The 19,398-nt window shown below is 48.6% G+C and overlaps 1 long non-coding RNA gene across 1 annotated transcript; it reads left to right on the top strand.

Annotated features, from left to right (window-relative positions):
• Nucleotides 1–11,577: 11,577 nt before the first annotated feature.
• LOC120976163 (uncharacterized) lies at nucleotides 11,578–16,192 on the top strand. The gene is made up of 2 exons (XR_012205393.1): nucleotides 11,578–12,140; nucleotides 12,926–16,192. It is a non-coding gene; the product is annotated as an uncharacterized lncRNA (long non-coding RNA).
• The last annotated feature ends 3,206 nt before the right edge of the window (nucleotides 16,193–19,398 follow it).

The raw sequence follows: 19,398 nt of genomic DNA, 5'->3' as shown, positions 1-19,398 counted from the left end.
GTCCACAGCACGACAGGCAATCTTTTCGCCGGCGTCATTGACGTGATGGTTCTCAAAGATATTAGGAACATCTGTGTTATCTTGTACATCAGGAGCTGTGTAAGCATCATCTTGTTGTGCAACTTCATTAAACGAATTCCTCTGCTCAAACCTTTGCAATACTCTCCAGTCATCGCTACGTGCAAATGTGTCTTCCAAGAAAAATATCTGTGTTGCTTGATTTGCCAAAATAAAAGGCTCGTTGGTCTGGTACGCCGCCTTTACATTTATGGATTTGAAATAATCATCAGCTCTGGGTTTTGCGATCTTGGAAAACAGGTTATACCAACGACAGCACAACAGAACCACACACCGATGATCCTCGAAACTAGAGATATACTGCAACTGAACAATGTCTGTTATGTTAGCATACATTTCAGTTGTCTCTTTGTCATACGTATCCGTGCTCATGATGGCACTTTTTTGTGTCTTCCTGCCTTCGTCTCATGCAAGGGTGTTGTAGCGCACATCTCCAACAACGCAAGATTCATAATGTCTTACCCGAGTACCAGGACCCATTGCTAGTGAGTAAAGGGCATCATCAACCGCCTGCCCATCCTCCCGCATCTTCTTAACCTATGGTTAGAAAATAGACAAGCTGATCATCTGATGTACTCAATATATTAAAAAAACTGACAGTGCACTTCAAAAGCTTACATGGTTCTTGAACCATTTCGCAAATCCTGCCATAACCAGTTTGTCAATGTTTCTTGGATTTTGCGGCAGTAACTCGTCTTTGTAGATGCTGCACAACATAGGGATCGCGTCAAACATCTAAATATATAAGAATGTGCTGCAAGTTTAGTAGATTACGATGTATAAGCTGCAGTACTGCATTTACTTGATATAAGGTAGTATCTCAGGACAGTTATTCAACACATACCAAACCATTTTGTCCAAATCTTTAGGTTTCTCCTCTTGTCGACTCTTCCCTGTAACTCGAACAGAATAATCGAAAACATTGAGCCCGGGATTGTCTTCACCCACCTCTTTGCTAAGCTGATCAGCTGTGTCAATGTATTTTGAGCAGAATGTCAACGCTTCTGTAGCAATGTAGGCCTCTGCAATGGAACCCTCGGGTCTAGCTCTATTCCTAACATAGCCCTTGAAAGTGCCTAGCCGCCTTTCAATAGGGTACATCCAGCCATATTGTACTGGACCTCTAAGTAGTGCCTCATCAAGTAGATGAACAACCAAATGCACCATCGCATCAAAGAAGGATGGAGGATATATCTTCTCAAGGTCGCAAAGGATAGTTGGTATCTTGTCTCTAAGATGCTCCAAAGCATCTATCCTGATATTCCTACTGCAGAGTTCCCTGAAGAATTGTCCCAACTCTGCAACTGCTCTGTATAAGTCAGGGCGGCCCAATCCTCTAAGGATAACAGGTAAAACCCTTTGAAGTAGGACGTGGCAGTCATGAGTTTTCAACCCTTGTACCTTGTTTCCATCTGCACTGACTCTCCTTTCAGGGTTGGAAGCAAATCCATGTGGGAATCTCACACGTGACAGGACCTCGCAGAATTCTTTTCTTTTTACCTTGTCCAAGACGTACACAGCTGAAGCCATATCCCTTGGTTTACCTTCATCTTGCACCTGCAAATCCTTTCTGATACCCAGGTGTGTCAAATCAATCCTAGATTTTAAGGTATCTTTCGTCTTGCCTTCAATATTAAGAAGTGTGCCGATAACGCTGTCACATATATTTTTCTCGATGTGCATCACATCAAGATTATGCCGCAGATCCAAATCTTTCCAATACTCCAAGTCCCACAAAGTGGACCTGCGGGTAAATAATAATCTCTCTTCTACCCTGCCACACTTCCTTTTCCTGCTACCATTACCAGGTTGGTTTCCTGGTGTAATATGTCTGACCTTCTCTAATTCCACTTGCAACTCATCGGCGGTGAGCCTCTTTGGTGCATCACGGTTTTCATGCTTTGCATTGAACACATGTCTTCGGTATTTTCTAGGATGCGGCTTGTCCTTGGCAAGGAAACGACGGTGTCTAATGTAACAGATCTTGCTAAGTATTGCATATGACAGCGGATTCCTGTCACAGCGAACACATGCATTGTAACCATGTGTCGTTCGCCCTGACATAGTGCCCAAAGCCGGAAATCATGGATGCACCAAATTATAACAGCACGCAGAAAGAAATCAGCTGGTGGGCTGCTATATAGGTCTCGGGTGAGAACACCCTTCCATAGCTGTTGAAGTTCCTCCACAAGAGGCTCCATTAACAAATGAAAATCCTTTCCAGGACTTTTTGGACCTGGGATGAGCAAGGCCATCATGTAGTTTGATTCTTTGGTGCAGACATTTGGAGGCATGTTGTAAGGGATAACAAGCACTGGCCACATGCTATATGTGGCGCTCTGGTGGCCAAATGGGTTAAATCCATCTGAAGCTAAGCCAAGTCTAATGTTTCTTGGGTCAGCAGCAAACTCTTTGTGTTTATCATTGAAGCTTTTCCACTCACTACCATGAGATGGATGGCTCATTACATTCTGATCTCTGTACTCCTGGTTCCTAGAATGCCACAGTACATCCTCTCTTGTTTCAGCATCATGAAACAACCTCTGCAATCTTGGTGTAATTGGAAAATGTCTCAGAACATTATGTGGAATCCTCTTCACAGCATCGCCATCTTTCCATCTTGATGATTTGCATTTCGGGTATTCACTTAAGTTGGCATAATCCTTCCGGAACAGAACACAATTATTCTTACAAACATGGATCATATCATATCCAATTCCAACTGCACGAAGGAAATTCTTCATTTTACTGTAGGTGTGTGGCAGCTCAGACGCATCTGGGAAAGATTCGCGGAAAGCAGCCAACATCGCGTTGAATGATTTGTTGGTCATCCACTCAGATGTCTTCACCTGAAGAAAGGTGACCATAGCTGAGAATACTGACAGCTTATTTCCTGGGGTGACAGCAACGTTGCATTGTTCCAACATGCGGGCCCACCATTTTTCTTCTGCAGGTGAAAGTTCACGAAATGCACGAGCATTTCGTAGCATTGTTTCAATGTTGGTCAAACTCACTGGCTCCGCCACCACCACCTCCTCCTCCTCTTCCACCTGAGCATCAGGCAGATCAAGATGGTGATCTGCTGCTTCCACGTAGTCAATAACATTGACGTTCATAGCTTCACCATGATGAACCCACCTAGTATATGTGACCGACATCCCATACAAGTGTAGATGATTTTGCACAGTTGACTGGGGTCTTGTAACTGAATTCATACAACTGCTACACGGGCAGAGCACATCTGATTTCGGACCACCGTACTCAGCTCTGATAAAGTTCATGAAGTTTTCAACCCCCTCGACATATGCAGCGGAGAATCTTCGAGCAGAAGTTATCCAAGTCCTGTCCATCTGTTAGACAGACAAATTAGTTCTTCTACTAGATATTACAGGAAAAACATATATGCTTTTTTATGAAGTCCAGAAAAAATACCTAGGTCGATGTCTAAAGCTATGGCAAGATATTTGGACGAGCAGATCTAAGTAACGAAATATATGTAAATCTAATTCAGCAAACAAATTTGAGTGCCAAATTATGGCAGGCTATTTCAGCAGTCATGAGGCCGAGCACACAGTCATCGAACTATCGAAGGCCATCGCAGCAACAAAGATCGAGTATAAAACGGTGTAGAGCTATTTCACCTAACAGATTGGCTACTAGACAATGGCAATCTACGTCACAATAAATATATGGCAGGATATTTTAGCAGCTAATCGGCCTTGGCATGCCATCTCAGCTAAGCAGATTGAGTGCAGAACAGGGCAAGGAAGCTTCTTAAGCAGAGCATATTGACAGTAAACTACTTCAGCAAACAGTGAGATTAACAGCGTCTATGAGCTAACATTCAGCGCTACACCGACATGAACGGGGCCTCAGTCTAGAATGCGCGTACCGTGGGAGAAGCTGACCGCCGTGCGTCTCCACACGAACGTCGCCAGCGGTGGCGGCACTGACCGCCGTGCGCCTCCACAAGAATGTAGCCAGAGGTGGCGGCGCGGCTAGAGGACGGCAGTCTACGAGAGCGTACTGTGGGAGCGAGAGGGTCGCCGAACCGCGGCGCCGACGTATCGGCGCGGCGGGGAGGGCGGCTTTGGCGGAGTGAATGGAGTGGAGGGTGACAGGGGGGAGGGGGTGTGGGGAATTATTGGCTAGTTGGCCGAAGGGCGGTTGAATCGGATTTGGGGGGAATTTTTGGGTGTGTGGGGGGGGAGGATTTTCGCGCGGTGGGCGAGGGGAGTTTGGCGCATGGTCGGTTTCTCCAAGTGCAGTCCCACATGTTAGTGAAGAGGCAAGCCGAAGCGCGTTCCGTTTGCGTGAGCCGTGTGCAGGACCGAACGCGTGTGGGGTGCAATGCGACCGCGACAGGAGTGCTGTGAGTGTACCGCCTTTTTTCCTTTTAAACTTGGTGCTTCGCCCCCTCAAAAAAAATTTGTTGCTTCGCGCGATCCATCGATACTACTACTAGTAATCCGGTAATCCCGACTAAAACAGCGCGGCCGGGTCTTTTCCCGCGCGATATGCTGGGAGGTTGGCTTAGTTGGGTTTTTTAGGACGAGTAATGCTACACCTACGTAATCCCAGCTACGTAATTAACGTAATGTGAAACGTGTGAGCTGTTGATTGTAGATTGGGGGGAGGGAGGGGCCCACCACCATGAAAATCAGGGGAGGAGAGAGAGAGGCAATTTACGTTAACCCTTCCGTAGGTTCCCGTAGATGTAGAAAGATGTGAAATGCGTGAATGTGTAGTGGACGTACTATTGGAGTGCCTAAGATAATTTGTGTATGTATAGACCCTATGTGTTTATTTTACTTCGCATGTTAGATTTGTCTCAGTTCAATAAAAAGCAGAGTTGGTGATGATGGTGTGCCTGTCATCCTGCAATATAGGCCATCCGATCTATATCTAACGGATAGGAAGGAAACTATGAAATTTACCCGCACTCGTCTCCACATGTGCAGATAAGGCTTTCCCTCGTTCATCCTTTTCTCCCACAAGATCTTGATCTTCCGTGCAACGCACGGGCATCTTGCTAGTACTCCTACAATATGTATATTATTGTGAAAGTTCATATACACCGGCCGAGATTAATGCAAACACGGCAGGTTTTCATTACATTTCAAACTTTTATAGGACAGAAAAATAAAAGAAACCCGACCCTAAACCTATTCTACGGCGGCGACCGATGTCCTCCATCTGCGATCTCTATGTACGGGGGCGGGGTTCAAGACCCGTGAAGTGAAGGTGCGGTCTCCAGCGAGGAAGAGTAGAACACGGGATACGGACCGGCCAGTTGGCACACCATGCCCTGCCACCTCCCATGCCCTACTCATCCTCGGAGGAGTCCCCGACCTCGGCGGTGCCGGACGTTGGACGGCGGCAAGTAGGACGCTAACTGACGGTGCTCCTGTCGTCGGCCGCCAGCGTGGCCACCGCTTGTGCGGTCGCGTCCGCGTCCGGCTACGCCGCTATTGCGTCGCGAGAGGTGACTTGAGCGAGGGCGGCGACCTCGAGCTTCATCCCCGAAGACAAGCGCTCCCGCAGAGCGTTCACACTTGCGGTCATGGGGGATGTGGTGCCAGGTAGGAGGACGATGCGCTATGGTGTGGAGGTTAGCTGGGCGTTGCCGCTTTAAGTAGCGCATTCCGGTGAGGCCAAGCGTCCGGGTGCGTCATTAAGTCGCCAGAGTTGGTTCCTCGGGCACCGAGCCTCTTAACGACGACATACGAACGGACGACATGAATGCGGGCAGCTGGCACCGGCTGGGAACGCACCGCGCGATGGCATGATGGACGAGGGTTTTGGTGTGCCAGGGTAGTCAGCTGCGGTCGTGGCAACGTTGGAGATGCCCTTTGCTCACATGCGATCCCCGCATGTCATTGAAAAAGCAAGATGACCCGGCATGCTCTCAGGTCCAGAGGATGCAGTTGGCCGCGCTACACCACTCCGCGGACGCGTCGCGGCGCCCTGTGCATCCTCGACGAGCTGGGTGTTGGTGTGTGTTTGGATTGTGGCCAAAGTGCACCTTACCAAAATTTTGGTCATGACCCAAAGATTGGTCTTTGTTTGGATGGTTGCCATTTTTTATCTAGCCAACTCTAGTTCATTTCTCTTTCCAATGTCGGCCAAATCATGGGCAACCAATACCTCAACCAAAATTTTGGTCATGATCCAAAGATTGGTCTTTGTTTGGATGGCCGCCATTTCTTTGGCATGCCAATGAACTCTAGCCAACTCTAGTTCATTTTTCTTGCCAATGTCGGCCAAGTCATGGGCAACCAATACCTCAACCAAAATTTTGGCTACCAATGCTTTGATGGGGCAACCTTGGGCACAAACCAAACATACCGTTGGTCGTGCCACAACACTAACGCCACCCTCGGCACACTGAAACCGACCGTGTCTAGCGACGATATGAGTGTGTCGCTCACCGCGGTCGCCGTGTCCAGAGGCGGTGCTGGAGCTGCGCCCCGTTGTTGGCCCCAATGACCCACATGAACGGTTGTCGGTGGCGAGGAGGTCGTGGGCCAGCTCCTCCATTGGACTAGTCTGCACTACGTCGTCCCGATGGGTGTGCCCCACATGTCGGTTTCCCTGTTTTCCCGGCCATATTCGAGCGTCAGTGCTCCACGTTGCGCATTAGGCCTTTCACTATGTAGGCCAAGAAAGACAACTTATTGTTTATTTGAGCCGTTCAAGTATAATCATGTGGCGTTTGCTTATTTCTTATTCCTCTCCAACCCTCTTCTCCATTGATCATGTCGCCCTCCAGTCGAGTCCATCCTCCCGCATGCCTCATTTGAACATTCCGCCGAGTATCATTCGCATGTACCCACCCTAGTCCTCTTTCAATAGATCTCCGGACCCCGAGATGAAATCGAGAGGGAACGAGTGGGGCCACGTGATACCTAAGGCGGATTCAAAATTTTGAACCGGTGATCATAGCATCCGCAAATCATATATAAAGGGTATTCAATGTTCGTTTCATTTTTGAACATACAATATACTCCCCCTATCCTTTCTAGTTTACATATAAGTTTTATGTGTAGTCAAAGTATCTCTACTTTGATAAAAAAAAGGTATCAACATTTTACAACGCCCAATCAATATTGTTAGATTCGTACGTACTCCTAGATTTGTACTCGAGATGGTTTCCAATTTGACTATTGACAAGATTAATAGTACATGAGATGTATAATGTGAAAATTATATCATTGGAAACTCCTTTCACATACGAATTTGACCGTATGCTTTGTGTAAGTTGCGTGTCATATATTATTACTCTAACATTTGGTCAAAGTTAGCCTCGAAAAACGCATTAGACCATGTATGCTTTGTGTAAGTTGCATGTCATTTATTATTACTCTAACATTTGTGTAAGTTGCATGTCATATATTATTACTCTAACATTTGGTCAAAGTAGTATAGTGGAAGTGGATCCTCTGACGTAGGTATCCCTGCCTTACCCTCCCTTTCGGTCACTTACTGGCGGACCCCATGCTTGCTAGGCCCCGCATGTCAGTTACTCAATGGGTTCGGCCACGTCAGGGGATCCTCATCCGTAGTATACTCCCTCTGTTTTTATTTACTCCGCATAAAACGGATTGAGTGGTGGTATAATAAATGATGCGGGCGGGGGAGGGGGAGGGACGTCAGTTTGCTCTCAACTGCGGTCCCACAAGCGAGTGAAAACGCAAGACGAAGCGCGTTCCATTCGGTGAGCGACGTGGAGGGTCCAGCGTGCCGGGCTGCAATGCGAACGTGGCAAGAGCGATGTACAGTCAAAACCGATTGACCGGTCGTCACCGGAACCACTATTCACACTATAACCGTTGCTGCTCGGCCTACGCCAGCCACTGCCCTAAAACCACACCAAATCTCCAGCCCATTCGCCCACCTTTCGATCCCCTAGCTCGCATCAAGCGTCCCCTAGTTCGCCGGAAAGCCATGGTGCACCGCAAGATCACTTACTACAAGATGCTGACGCCGGAGCGCCGCGCAGAAATCACGGCGGCGGTCGGTGCCACAGACCTCCGTTCCCAAGCTCGCTTTGCGGCGGGCCAATCCCCGAGTTCTCTGGAGCCAAGCTACGAGGAGGAGGAAGCCGATCCAATGTTCATGGCGGAGGTCGCGGCGCAGAAGGCCCCCGATGGGTATGAGACGATGGACGTCGACTTCGTGCCGGCGTCCGAGTCCCCCATGGTGCAGGCGGACCAGCGGTTCAACATGGCGATAGTAAAGGAGGACCGGGAGGCAGAGGCTCAACTCGACGCGGAGCGCGCGCATGCCGTTGCCATCGAGGCTCTCCTGCAGGCGGAACCGGATGTCGTGGATGTGAACTGGGCGGCGGAGGCTCAACTTGAGGCGGAGCGCGCGGATGCCGCTGCCATCGAGGCCCTCCTGCAGGCGGAACCGGACGTCCTGGACTTGAACCGGGCGGCAGAGGCTCGACTCGACGCAGAGCGCGCGGATGCCACTCTCATCGACGCCCTCCTGCAGGTGGAACCGGACGTCCTGGACTTGAACCGGGCGGTGGAGGCTCGTCTCGACGCGGAGCGCGCGGATGCCGCTGCCATCGAGGCCCTCTTGCAAGCGGAACCGGACGTCCTCGACTTGAACCGGGTTGTGCTCTCGTCCATGCAGAGCGCCCGCACGCTCCGCTTGAACGAGTAGCTGGAGGCCGAGGACAACCACGGTGCGGAGACACACGTCGGCAGCGACGACTGGTTCGCGCCGGCAGCCAAAGACGATGAGGCCGTCTCTTTCCGCGAGCAGTGATAGTTTTTCTTTATGTTGTTGTTTTTATGGTTCTTTTGCTGTGTAAAAACATATATTTGTTACGCAAGTCACCTGACTTGGGTCAGTCTACCATTTCAGGAGGTTGGATGAATATCCTACGTCTCCTAACCCTTCTTTTCTTCTTCCTCACCTCTTCTTCTTCCCCAACAGACCACCGCACGGGCCGTACGGGTACTCCCCAACATGCGGTTGGATAAACATACTCTATGAACGAAAATTATGTGTCAGCGATAGGATGGATGAGTTTGGTTTGTTCACATGCGACAGCACGTGTCAGTGAGGGTGCGTTCCCTTGGTTGGGTTTGCGGCATGCAGGAGCGACTGTGTGAGGGTGCGGTGCGACCGCGGCGTGCAGGAGCGACCGTATGAGGGTGCGGTGCGACCGCGACAGCCGTGTGCAAGTGTACCTCCTTCTCATGTTGAAAACTTTAGGCAAGCTTGGCAAAAATGTGTGGCGAAGTTTGGCAATGCAAGGCCTAGACCCAAACAGGATAAGTACATACGTACTAGGAGTACTAGTGTTAAAAAAGAAAGGCGGGGTTTTCCTTCGCGGGATTTAATCGATACAAATCCTCGTTTCACGTGTCAATTAATGCGTATTTTTTTCTCCAAAGACCAAAGAGCTAACCATCTCACTCCTCATCGCTTGATTAAAGCAGCGCCATGCAAACCAACCTTCTGACTTCCGCATGCATGCAGGGGATATTAATGTCCTTGGTTGCTAACCCCATCAATTTTGCCTCGATTAGTGTTAGTGGCCCTTTGCAAATTGTAATTTTGATATACTGGCCTTGTGTACAAAAAAATGGAGGTAGTAACTATATTTGACTTCCTTCCCCATTGCGGTGACGTCGACGATATCTTTTTTTGGTGGTTTGGCGAAGTGCGTTCGACGGAGAACACCATTGAGGGAGACCACGGTAACTCGTTCGCAAGTGCCGCCTGCAAGCCGAGACAACCGCCTTATTTGCATCCAGGAAGTCCTTTACTAGTACTACTAGGAGTACTAGTGCGGTGAGATGGTTTCTTGAAGAAGACGATGGAGAAGCGGAGTCAGCAAAGAGTGAAATGATGGTTGCTTCGTCCGTGCTTTTGTGATTTGACGCCTCACTGCTTTGTGATTTGTGATAAAAGGGACAGGGGAGTAGACTCTGTGCTCTATACTGTACTACATGCGTCCAAGCATGGGAGAAAGAGGAGAGACGTTGCATTTTTCTATTCCTTCAATCAATCAATCAATCAGGGAGCTTCGGTTCCATCCTTTTGGCTTTGGCAACACCGTCCACAATGGTTCCCACGATGCCAAAAGCTATTTTCACATTTGGCTACACATTGTGGATGCCCTTAACCGTACCACTTGGTTTTGCTCCTGTGTGCTATCTATAAAAATCTCAATTATATTGATCTAAAAAATTATAGAATCAAGATTAGTAAAAAGGAGGTGATTTTGCCACGCGGAAGGCGGGGGAGGTTTCTTATTTGAGCAATGCTACATCCACGTAATGGTTTACGTAAAGTTACGAATGGATGTGATGTGGGACTATTTGATTGGATTAAAGGAGAGGATTAGGCCCACCCCACCTGAAAATCAGGGGGGGCATATATAGATTAGATGGAAAGTATACGTAGCAGCTATGTAGCCCTTTGTAAGTCTAGGATTAGGCTTCTTATTTTCGGAGGACGTTGTCCTGGCGGTTTGCTAACATGCGGTCCCACGTGCCAGTGCTTTACCAAGCCGATCCGCGTCCCACATGAGGCAGAACAACGGCAGAAGCAACACGTGGTTAAGTTGAAGAAGATGAGGGAGAAGCGGATTCAGCAACGAGTGAAATGATGGTTGCTTCGTCCCTCCAACTTAACTGCAGGAAAGGTGCAGCTTTGTGATTTGACGCCTCATTGCTCATTACTACGCCGGCGCCATGACTGGGTGTAACGCCCCGAGACCGACGCTCCAGACGCCTACCATGTTTTGCGTGACCGTCGTGTGTTTTATTTGTTTGTTGCATTCATCATCGCATCATCCGCATTGCACCGGCACTCGTTGTCGTCATTGTTTTTAAAACTTGCATTCATTCGTAGTTGCCGCGTTCCCCCCTTGTGTGCGCGTCCGAAGTTGTCCCGAACCCGAACCGGACTACCGTTACCCGCTGGGTCCGGATCATCCCCTAACATCTACAAAATATCTCCGTTTTCTTATTTGGACTCCCTACCTATTTTTTTTCTCGATCGTCCGATTTTAATCGAAGGGCCCGATTACCCCTAACCAAAACCCTCTTGCTATTTAAACCGTCCAACCCTAGCTCTAGCCTGTCCAATCTCCACCATATCCCCACGCCGCCGCCACTCTCTCCCTTGATTTCAGCGCCGAGCCAACCACCATCCTCTCCGACCTCTTCCCGTGTTTTCCGGCCACGAGCAGGAGCCCCTACCTCGCACCTCCTGCGGGCCTCCTCACCTGCAAGCAGTAGCAGCGCCCGAGCGCTCCTCTCCCTCGTGCCCGAGACCTTGCCAGCATCCCAGGGCCCGAGCTCCGCAGCGCCATCCCCGCCTCCTCTGTTTTGCGCTTGTCCACGTCGACGCCGGCAGGCTCCGGCCGGATCGGCTCGGGTCCCCGCTGCTCCTCCTCTGCCGCCCTTGTTGCGAGTCGCTCGGATTCGTCGGACCCCTGCTTCGTTCCCCTCCTGGTCGTGCCGCCGACGAGGTCCCCGACGACCCAGCCAGCGCCGGTTTCTTCTCTGCTCGAGGAACTCCAGCAGCCACGCACGACCGCGTTGACCTCCCCTGCCTCATCTGCGTCGTCGTTGCAACCAGCGCATGCGCCTCTCGCCGGAGAGCTCCCCCGCGCCCGTCCCATCGCGCCGTGCCTGCCTCCTCTGCCTCGGGCTCGTTTGCTGCCGCCAACTCCCTGCCGCTGCCATCTGCTTCCCCTGCAACGAGCAGAGCCACTGCAGCCCCAACCCGGCGCGCCTCCGCCCCTTCTCTGGCCAAGTCCGGCGCCCCATGGCCGGATCCGCCGTCGCCTGCTCGTCGGTAGCCGCCCCCGTGCCCGCGACCCCCTGCTTCGCCCGTTCATGCGCCGCTGCCCCTGCATCGAGCTGCGTCAGACGGACTAGCGAGGACACCCTGCTCCCGCTCGTCTTCGTTGACCCGGTCCAGTCGACCGCCAGATCCACTCCGAGCGTGGGCTGCGAGCCTCTCCAAGGCCTAGCCCAGCGCTGCTGCCTCCATCCAGCCCAACTCCAGATCCGGGCCTTAGCCCATGGGTGAGCAGCTCCTCTAGCCCCTCTGCTCTGTTGTGGCCCAGCAAGTGTCGGCCCGTGTAGGTTTTTTTTCAGATCTGCGATTTTAGCAATTATCCCAGAAACGTCTGTTTTACAGAAACCCCCTCATGTTCATGCATATAATAACTAGTTAATCATGCATCAGAATTAAATAAACTATATATGAAATATGCTTGGATTTTTGTCTAGTTTCATAATATGCCACTTTCATCCCATGTTAAAATGTTTAAAATGTTGTTTGTTTAATTTGCTCGATTGCCATGTTAAAATGATTTATTTCATAACTAAATAACCGTAGCTCGGTTTTAAATAAACTTTATATGTAATTGGGGTAGAAAAATGCATTGATTAACAGGGTGCACTTCATTTTGCTGTTTAACAACATTAAAATTGTGTTTAGGGAAGAACAGTACCAAATTCAAAATATGCATATGAGGATTTTCCGGAATTGTTGTTTGTTGTTCCGGCCTCATTTAAACTTGCCTAAATAGTTAGTTTTCTTATGTCTCACCTCTTGCCATGTTAATCAACATTTAATATTGTTGGGTACATAACCGAGAGAACTAAACAATTGATGTGGTGTTTCGTCAATATGCAACTCGTTGCATATTGAGCTCCTCTTAATTTGTAGTGTTGTTTGTTGCACTTTGCCATGCCATGCCTCTTTAAACCGGACATGCATCATACTTGTTTGTGCATCGTGCCATTTGTATGTGATGGTTGTTTACTATGTTGTTTGTTTCTTTCCGGGTTGCTTCTCTCGCTAGCTTCGGTTTCGTTCCGGAGTTGTGAGGATTCGTTCGACTACGTCCGGTTGTCTACTTCATGGACTCATTCTTCTTCCTTGCGGGATTTCAGGCAAGATGACCATACCCTCGAAATCACTTCTATCTTTGCTTGCTAGTTGTTCGCTCTACTGCTATGCTGCGCTACCTATTCACTTGCTCTTCAAGCCTCCCAAATTGCCATGAACCTCTAACCTTTGTCACCCTTCCTAGCAAACTGTTGTTTGGCTATGTTACCGCTTTGCTCACCCCCTCTTATAGCGTTGCTAGCTGCAGGTGAAGATGAAGATTGCTCCAATTTGGATTATGTTTATGTTGGGATATCACAATATCTCTTATATTATTAATGCATCTATGTATTTGGTAAAGGGTGGAAGGCTCGGCCTTATGCCTGGTGTTTTGTGCCACTCTTGCCGCCCTAGTTTCCGTCATACCGGTGTTATGTTCCTTGATTTTGCGTTCCTAACGCGGTTGGGTGATTTATGGGACCCCCTTGACAGTTCGCTTTGAATAAAACTCTTCCAGCAAGGCCCAACCTTGGTTTTACATTTGCCTCACCTAGCCTTTTTACCTTGGGAGTCGTGCTCTCGAGGGTCATCTTTATTTACCCCCCCCGGCCAGTGCTCCTTCGAGTGTTGGTCCAACCTGTCAGTCACCGGTGGCCACCAGGGGCAACTCTGGGCTCGCCTATCGGAAGCTTGGACAATCCGGTGTGCCCTGAGAATGAGATATGTGCAGCTCCTATCGGGATTTGTCAGCACATTCGGGTGGCTTTGCTGGTCTTGTTTTACCATTGTCGAAATGTCTTGTAACTGGGATTCCGAGACTGATCGGGTCTTCCCGGGAGAAGGAATATCCTTCATTGACCGTGAGAGCTTATAATGGGCTAAGTTGGGACACCGCTGCAGGGTATTATCTTTCGAAAACCGTACCCGCGGTTATGTGGCAGATGGGAATTTGTTAATATCCGGTTGTAGAGAACTTGACACTCGACTTTATTAAAACGCATCAACCGCGTGTGTATCGTGATGGTCTCTTTTCGGCGGAGTCCAGGAAATGAACACGGCTTTGGGTTATGTTTGACGTAAGTAGGAGTTCAGGATCACTTCTTGATCATTACTAGTTGACGACCGTTCCGTTGCTCCTCTTCTCACTCTTATTTGTGTATGTTAGCCACCATATTATGCTTAGTGCCTGCTACAGCTCCACCTCACTATCCCTTTCCTACCCATAAGCTTAAATAGTCTTGATCTCGCGGGTGTGAGATTGCTGAGTCCTCGTGACTCACAGATACTTCCAAAACAGTTGCAAGTGCCGATGAGACCAGTGCAGGCGATGCCACCGAGCTCAAGTGGGAGTTCGATGAAGACCTTGGTCGTTACTATGTGTCTTTTCCTGATGATCAGTAGTGGAGCCCAGTTGGGACGATCGGGGATCTAACAGTTGGGTTGTCTTCTTTTCTTTTGGTTCCGTAGTCGGACCTATGTGTGTATCTTGTATGATGTTTGAATTCATTTATGTATTGTGTGAAGTGGTGATTGTAAGCCAACTCTTTATCCCATTCTTGTTCATTACATGGGATGGTGTGAAGATGACCCTTCTTGCGACAAAACCACAATGCGGTTATGCCTCTAAGTCGTGCCTCGACACGTGGGAGATATAGCTGCATCGTGGGTGTTACACTGGGGTGCTTCACCCCGGCTGCTCTGCACTGTATTCCGGTATGACACGTGGACCCGGTAGCTTGATGTCCCACATGTCGGCGAAAGGGACTAGAAGATTTACGAAAGCGAGCGCTCCACTCTTACGACGGAGGAGTAGACAACACGACGGCCTAGTGAACTGTCACTTGTACTGTATAGTACTATAGTTTTGCTGTTTCGCACGATCCATCGATACAAACCTGATTAAACAGGAAAGGGCGGGATTTTTCCTGCGCGGTAGATGATACTGGCCATACATTTCAAAGGCAATTTTAATGTATGCAAACTGAATAATTATAAGTAACAATATGATATCTAGTAAAACTAAAAACACATATGATTTATTATGTTAGAGTGTAGTAGTAGTGCTGTATTGCATAGTTGTTAGATGTAACATGCGAGAACGTGTAGAGATGTAGTTTTGGAGGGCCTACAGAGAGAAAAGCGTAATACGGTCACCGAACTTTAGAATAAGCTGATTACGGTCACTATATACGTTTTGCGGTGGATTATACGGTCACTTGCTCACAGCTCAGCATCGGATTGCACTCTGTTGACCGGCCAAATAGTCTGCGTGGCGCCATGTTGACTAGTTAAATGGACCACGTTCCTTGTGGGTCCCACCTGCCAGTTCGCATAGGCAAAAGGTCAGATAAACACAAATTTACGCAGGCGCGACAAGGCTCCAACCCGTGCGCGGGAATCACCTGGTTGTGTATGTGTCTGTCAGGGCCTGATGTGTGCGCATGCACGTGTAGGTTGAGCACTTGAGCGTGAGAGTGTGTGTTGGTCGTGTGGTGTACTGGTGTGTGCATGCATGCGTGCGTGTGTGCGTGTGAGTGTTGCGTGCGTGCGTGGCTGCGTGTGTACGTGTGAGTGTTGCGTGCGTGCATGGGTGCATGTGTTTGTGTGAGTGTTGCATGGATGCAGTTCGTGTGCATTCGTGCGTGTGTGTATAATCACCACACCAGCTCCTGTGTGTTAAAACAGACGGCTCAGCATACCAATACAAGGCCACCTTGTCCTCTGTACCCGCGGTCATGACTTCGAACCACCGTCCAAATATTTTTTTGTCGTTTGTATTCATTCTTACTAGCAAGATGCCCATGTGTTGCACGTAACATCAAGATGCATTTGTATGACTTGTTTATCTTGTGAGAGAAAAGGATGAACGAGGGAAGGCCTTATTTGCAAATGTGGAGAGGTGTGTGGGTACCTTTTTGCAAAATTGCCATAGTTTCTTTCCTATCCATCAGATATAAATCGGACGGCCTATATTGCAGGATGGCAGGCACACCATCATCACCAACTCTATTTTTTATAAGAGTGTATTTTATAAGAGTGTAGATGTAGAGTAGATACAAGTCGACAGGTGGGCACGATGGTAGTGAGATAATGTGATGCAACACTAGAGGTGCCACGTGGAGCGTTTAACTGGTCAACTAGTCATGTCATGAGCAAATACAGAGTTGTACGGTGAGCCCGTGACTGTATAATACCCACTAAACATAAATGGTGACCATAATGAGTGGATTCTGAAGTCCAATGTACGTATCGTGCTTTCGCTTCAAATATAATGATCGTCATTGCATATATCGCGAGAGAAAGATGAAACATGCGTGAATTTTCTGGGGGCTTACTTTTAGAGGACCTGGAGATAGTTTTGTGTGCATATGTGAAAGGGGCGTACAGGGGGGGTATGCGATGGAGAGAGAGATGCTCTTCGTTTCTCTTTATTATGACTTACTTTGTATATAGTATAAAAATATACAAATTCACAGTGCGGAATAAATATCATCGTGGTCACCATGCAATGCAAATTAGCGTTCGTACTCCTCCATATAACTTTGTAATGTTGTATATATGTAGAAACTCTAAAATAATTTTATGGCCACACTTTATTCAAAAGGAATGTTGTATGCGAAATAAATGTGAAGAGAGGACTTTTTAGATCAATGGGGTACGTGATGTAACATGTGTGAATGTGTAGTTGATGCATTTGGCGGGGCCTAGAGAGGTATATGTGTGTATTACGTATTCGAGAGAGGCATGGATAGAGGGGCCGACGGGGGTGGCGTGGGAGAGATAGCACGAGAAATGAGAGTGGTCTAGAGAGAGAGAGACGAATATGACGTCACGACAAGAGATTCCATTCCCTTGAGTGTGTATATGCAAGGGGGAGGGAATAGAGGCACCAGGAGAAATTTTCTGTGTGTGTGGTGTTTGTGTTGGTATGTGTGGGTGTGAGAAGATAATGAGACGTGGGGGCAGAGGGTGTGTCACCGCGTGAGGTCCGGTGGGTCGAGGTGAGGCCCTTTGTTCGGTTCCGACCTGCGCCACATTGGTCGGCCCGTGACGCATTTAGGAAGACCCATGGATGACTAGTTGTACAAGACAAAGATAGCAGAATTGTGAAGGACTCTGTGTCCACTGACAAAGCCGGCTTGGATTTGTAACCCTAGGTTCTCGGACTAAGGTAACCCCTTTATCTCTGATATTACTATTCATCCAACCTAACTTTAAGGGGCATCCTACAGAATGCTCTGCTAGAATCATACTCGTCGATTAGGAAGAGAGGTGTGAGACAATGCGTGAGAGACAGGTGTAAAGATAATGTGCGTACACGAGACACGTAGGCAGGTCCATGTATATAGAAAGGGTCGATGAGGATTGTGCGTGTGTATGTTTGTGAGAGGAAGAGTGCTTGTGATAAAGGTTAGTGAAAACAGTTGTAAATGGTTACGAGAGGGAGGGAGGGTTATATCTAGAGCATGTGTGCGAGAAAGACACCTCGGGAGAGAGTGTGTGAGCATGTGTGAGAGACCACCGATGGAGAGTGAAACTACACATAAAAGACTGCTCTACACATTGATTAAAGATATAAATTGTATCCAAATATTAGGATGGGATCATGATATTTGCAATTCGCGTAAGGAGCGGTCATTGATACATCAGACATCTAGATTCTATCGAATTTGAGCATGTCTATGTTATTATTCGACACAATTGATCCACATAGTTAGTATTTTGAACTCCAGACAATGCATCGGTTTAGCGATCGAATATAAACGTGAGTATAGTTCATGTTGTGTGTGTAAAGCACATTATACATACGAAAGTTACACAATGGACATTATAAATAGCTACCTATGAACTAGCATACATTTGAATTCAACTTAAGGTGGTTAAAAAAAATCGAATTCAACATGAAGTCCATTCAATTATTTGAATTTGATATCATGGCATTTGTAAACCATACCTAAATTATGGGGGCACCAATCTTTGCTCTGATTTTGTACATAATAGCATATGTAGTCGTGTACAAAATAGATTCAAATTTAGCTCCTCCATTCGTAGTTATAGGATTTTCAAGTGTCAAAATTTCAAAAAGAAGTGGATAATTTAATGAGGTTTTCAAACATACAAGGTGAAATATAACGTTGTCCATTTAGGTCAATCCTCATAGTTCAAGAGTACTCTAAACGTGGATGCTTGTGTTTCAGAATTTCGAACGAAGCGCCAAAAGAGCCTCGACTCGCCCGAAACCGCGTGAGACCAATGTTTGGTAGTACAAGGAAATTACTTTTCTAATAACTCCGACCCGTGAAACCTACCGGCCCGACGTCCAAAGGTCTAAACCGGGGTAGGTTTGTAGCTTCATCTAGACGCCACGCAACCGCATCCGAAAAACATTCATACACAGTGGCCGCCTAAGCACACATGCGCGCGGCCGAAATCGCTCCCACCCACTATTTGGGACACCTAGGATTACCATCCTAGCCCCGACCCGCAGTAGCTCCGAAATTTAAGAGGGGGGCAAAGTTTGTACTTTCCCCAAATTTCAAACAAGCGCATCCCATCTTCTGTTCAAAAAAGCCAAGAACAAGCGCGTCCCAGACCGAAACATGGTTCCCCCCACCCGTCCGATTCCCCATTCGTACTCCGTGGGCGCCAAAACTACCTCTCCACCGGCCGCGAAACCCCGGCGTCCTCCGTCCGCCACCCCATCCCACCCATCAACCGCCGCCCTACTCCATCACGCCAGAGCCGATACCCCGACGTCGTCGTCCACCGCAACCTCAACCGCAACGCCCTCCATGGCTAGTAGTTGAAGCCAAGGCCGAGCCGTCCGTACCCGAGCCAGTTCAACCACGCCGTCCTGTGCCTCACCGCTGCCGCTCCAACTTCGCCACCCTCCACCGCACCGGAGCTCTTCCTGCTACGCCGTCCTTCGCCGCCTCGGAACTGCTTCCCCTCCGCCGACATACGGCCGCGGCAACACAGTCAACAATTTGGCCATGGGTTCGTCCAAGCCTGCACCCTCCAGAACATCGGTTTCCCCGGTAAAAAGAAGAAGATCGGCGCGACATGTGGAGGTGACCACACCGGCAACCGAAAAAGGTACTCCTCTTCCCTTATTCGTGCAAATCTTACGTCTCTGCTTGCACGGTATTCATCCAACAGAAGACACTAGTTGACCGCCTCTTCTTGATACTAGATGTTCCTAGTAACTCGCGATCCACAAGGTTTCTCCTCATATACTATTTCACCTTAGCTAGAGGTCCGTCGCCCCCCTGAATTTCAATTTCTGGCCAGTTGATTCCCAATTAACAGAAGCATTCCCCGACGTAACAGGCGCTAGTATGCCTATTACGCCGGGGAAGCAGCGCCTTGGTGTTAATCTTAGGGGCGTGTGCGGCCTAGAGCTACTGGCGCCCGATCTGGAGGTCGGCCGGGATTAAAGGGATGGCC

The sequence above is a fragment of the Aegilops tauschii genome, chromosome 3 (genome assembly GCF_002575655.3).
Source record: "Aegilops tauschii subsp. strangulata cultivar AL8/78 chromosome 3, Aet v6.0, whole genome shotgun sequence".
In the NCBI taxonomy this organism is placed as follows: domain Eukaryota; kingdom Viridiplantae; phylum Streptophyta; class Magnoliopsida; order Poales; family Poaceae; genus Aegilops; species Aegilops tauschii.
The sequence above is the reverse complement of the archived record's forward strand: the minus strand, read 5'-3'. Positions and strand labels throughout refer to the sequence as shown.